Source organism: Amblyomma maculatum, chromosome 7 (genome assembly GCF_055883805.1).
Source record: "Amblyomma maculatum isolate TAMU_Amacu chromosome 7, ASM5588380v1, whole genome shotgun sequence".
NCBI lineage: Eukaryota > Metazoa > Arthropoda > Arachnida > Ixodida > Ixodidae > Amblyomma > Amblyomma maculatum.
In genome coordinates, this window is record NC_139350.1 from 69,879,899 (window position 1) to 69,884,314 (window position 4,416).

Consider the following 4,416-nt stretch of genomic DNA (forward strand, 5'->3'; position numbering starts at 1 on the left):
TTTTTTAGTAACGGTGGCGTTCCCTATACATCTGATATACCTAGAGTTCCTGTGGTTCTGCAGGGCACTGCCACAGTAGAAAATTTGTTTCTTCTGAAGGGAAACATTTTATTTTCAAAATTCAAAAAGGGTTAACCGGTGAGGCAAGTTACAGATATGATGCCACTTTGTGTGTAGATTCTAATACAGGAAAATCATGTAAGAGAAAAAAAAATAGCAGTCATTGACGTCGGTATTTGCGTCACATATTTTCTGGCACAGAACTAACCAGATCACAGTCTCTTTCAATCTGCATCTGCAGTAGGGGCCACGTAAAAAGCCTTGCCTTCAGTCGAGTGCACGTACCTCCACATGTGAAGCGTCTGGACTCCAGACACTTCCCTTGATACTTTACATTCTGTCTTCTTTTCACGGAAATCTGCGAGCTCGCTCTGTGCAAGCTCTAGAATATAGACGTTCTTAGGCGTTCCTTGAAGTGCGTCTACGAAGCTGCTTGCCGTTTCTATGACCTCCTTCGCAGGCTTTCTCAGGTTGTGGTGCTTTGCTAAATGCTTAACTAATCCACCGACGCCGTCGCAAGCATTCTTGACATGCGCCGTGGCTGAAAACATCCATTTTATTTCTAGGCATTCATTATGTTGCAGCTCATGAAACCTGAATGTATTCTCGAAGTGAGCAGGAGCTCCATCGCTTACGTAGGTACCTTGGTGTAGACTGGTGCGTTGCCCTCGAGGTGGGCTTTGACCTTCGCCAGAGCCAAGCATGCATGAGCTGAATCATAATTGGCATGTTGTCAGAAATAACACGTAGTTCCAAGATTTTCTTGACGTGGCAACGCATGTATAAACGGTAACCTGCTTTTTTGCCCATGGTACGTGCGTATAGGGAAGCACAACGGATAGATTCGGTTGCGTATAAGACCATAGCTCGAACAAATGGGTGAAGCGTTTGGAAAAGAGGTAGTTTGCGACTGAGACCGATGGGATCTAGCTTAACTCCCCACGCGGCGGCGGCAAAAGGGGTGCTATCACAGCCGGGGGTTATACACCTATGTAGCGGCTGCAGTCGTGAGCAGCGGCATCTCGTTAAAGATACCTTGAGAGCAGCAACTCGCGTCATAATACATATCTAGACTACCAATAAATATCCGAGCTCTAATATTAGGAGCTAAAGTATGCTGCGAGTCAAACATGTCCCCGTGTCATGCAAGTTTTCAAAGCGAATACTCGTTTTTGTCTTATATCAAGGCTAAAAACGCAAAACATTTCCGCATACGCACTAGACAATTACACCGCTAAATATGTGGAAATATACCTAGCCTTTTCTAGGTCGAAGCTTCATAGAAGGCACTTTCCGAGAGCACATTTTCAGAAATTCAAATGAATGAAAAGGTTAACTCAAATGTTTATTTATTTTTATAATTTAAAACAATATAATACAACACTTATTCAGCGAGTTATAATTACGAGACATGTGCGATCATTCTGACAATTTGAAACAAAATAGAAGATGTCTTTGTTTTTTAATTCAAATCAAATTCGCTCATTTTCTGACGTTTTTGAACCTCAGCAGAGTTTGATGCGGCATGGAAAAAATTTTTACACTCTTACAACTGCATATTTTGCTTCAGATAGAAAATATAACCTACATACTGCGGGCAAAAGGTTTCAGCGGAAAAATTTAGGAACATCATGCCAGAAAAAAAGGCTGAATATTGACTTTTGTGCAGCACGCTGCTCCTGAATCAAAGTACACAATTTTTTTAATAAAATACATATTGCATCAAAACCCTTTTCTTTTAGTGCTTTTGTTAGTCAAAGTTGCGTAAACATATTCGCTTAGGAAAATAATTTACGAGACATGTTTACTGTGTATGCAACCGGCGTCCAAACTTGCAACTTAATGAAATAGCAAAAAGGCGTTTTTCACCTGTAGTAATATACGATTTTTTTTCCGAGAAATGTACTGCATATCTTGCAAAACTAATGTACATTCCATTGTGCAGAGACATATTCCCGCATAATATATAAATTTCAGTGAAAACAAAAAATAGTGATGGGACCTCATTTTCGTTCTTGTCTGAACACACGTATATATATGTGTATATATATATATATATATATATATATATATATATATATATATGTGTGTGTGTGGGGGGATAGAAACATAATGAAAAACTACAGGATTATCTCGATTTTGCCTGTCTTTTCCAAGGCATTGGAAAACTTATACGCTCAAGATTATCCAGCTACTTCACTCAACATTCAGTGCTTCATGATTTCCAGTACGGTTCTCGCAAGTATCGCTCTACCGAGACAACGCTACTCAAGCAAAAGGAAATAATTTAAAAAGCGTTTTGTAAAATAATTTAACACTTGGAATATACACAGATCTCTCAAAGGCTCTCGATTCCTTGCGACATGAAAACTTCCTTTTTAGTTGTACGGTGTTCGTGGTGCTTCACATCAGTTACTATAGCGTCTTACTTAAGTCAGCGTAAGCAGTTTGCATGAATTGGCAATTTTGTTTAAGACATTAAAGACATAAAAACAAGAATTCCTCGGGGAAGTATACTAGGGCCACATTTATTGTGCTTGTATGTAAATGATTGGCATTGATGTTTCCAAACTCAGCGGCTTCTTTGATCTGTTACACCGATGTTACAAGTTTATTAATCACAGGAGAAACAACCCAAGACATAGAAACAGTCAGTTGTGAGTCAATACGGCTGTTTGCAGCATGAACGAAGCATAGTTCATTATATGTAAATAAAGGAAAAGCTAAGGCAGTCCTATTTCGACCTAAAAACAAATGTGTTTCCACACTTAAAATAGTGCTTGGTAACAGTCAGATTGAAATTGTACAGAGTATGAAGGTTCTGGGTGGTCATGTTTCCAGTAACCTAACTTGGGAACAACATGTTGATGGCACCTATAAGAAAGTTTGGCGAACTATTGGTATAATAAACAACTGTAGGCATGGGTTACCTCAGAAGATTAAGCTGCTGCTTTATAATTCCCTAATTCTACCCCAAATGACATATGCCCATTTGGTATGGGGAACTACAGCCAAAACAAACTTGAACAAATTATTGCTGTTACAAAAAAGTAATAGCAATTATTGCTGACGCAAAGTATGATTCCCACACAGAAGAACTTTTTAAACGATTTGCAGTTATTAAGGTTTGTGAATATTATAACTACGTCTTACCGTATTGTACACCACAGCTCTAAAAAGAATAACTCTTTTACAACAACATCGCCACACTGAAGCCAACTGTTCAGAAATATAACACACGACGCCCAGATGTGTTCTATATACCAACCCCGCCAAACAACTGCGCCCTTTAGTCAATAACATTTACTCTGCCAGTTCTCTTCAACAGTTATGCTCATCAGCCCATCAATATTACTACGATGTCTAAAAGATATTTAAAACATTTTTTATTGGGGTATATTAATGAAACATGTGAAATGTAAACTCAGTTTGATTCTTCTCTTTATCCCCTGAATCCCATGTTCCCTTTTTTGTGAAACACTATATGTTGGCTCGTTATATTTGTAACGCTCCTTTGTTATTTTGATAGTGAGATTTTTCCCTTGTTATGTTTCCTTTTTTTTTGTGACGCTGTATATGTTGACTCGCATGACAGTACATTTGTAACTATTCTTTGTTATTTTGTTAATGGATTGTTCCGTATTATGCCTCTGACGCTGTCATGAGGGGGGGAAGTCGCTTCGTCGAGCTCTTGGTAGCAGTAGCTTTTTGCGGCTGATCCATCCACTATGTACGAAAAAAAATAAACTTTAATTTGATTTCATTTGATTTGAAATAAAAGCACGAGCATATAGACGGATTCTGTGTCAATGCTCGCATGAAATGCGCACGCGTCGTGATCATGGATACCGAATAGGTCACCTCATCCTCACAATATAGCGTCGCTGAAGCCACTGGAGTGAAGAAGCCCTTCAGTGCCATAAACGTAGTCGTCTTGGGCGCTGCCCTCGGCATTGGTCTATTTCGCCATTCGCAAAGGTGCGACACAGATGAGAAAATTCCCGGCACTTGCACTAGAGCACAGCTTCTTCAAGTTCTAGAGCGCATAAATAGAATCACACGTGCCGCTCCTCCACGAGGGCTTCTCTTAGCATCCCGAACATTGCTTCACTTCACTCTGCCAACGTTTCGCAACTCCGTCGCGAAGCAAACAGGTGAATCGTCTGGCGCCCGAAAGGCGAGTGGTAGGAATCTAAAATGGTCATGAGCGCTCAAATTTTCAAGGACAAGTAAACAAAGTTCCCGTCATCGGCACGTGTCGAATTAGTCACACACTGGTAATGTCTATATTCGGTGGGTACATTGTTCGTACGGACTGCTATAGCCGCCTAAATAACTATTTAGGCGGCTCTAGGG

The 4,416-nt window shown here is 40.0% G+C and overlaps 1 pseudogene; it reads right to left on the bottom strand.

Moving 5' to 3' along the window:
* Window positions 1-272: 272 nt before the first annotated feature.
* LOC146183599 (uncharacterized) lies at window positions 273-4,014 on the bottom strand (annotated as a pseudogene).
* Window positions 4,015-4,416: the final 402 nt, after the last annotated feature.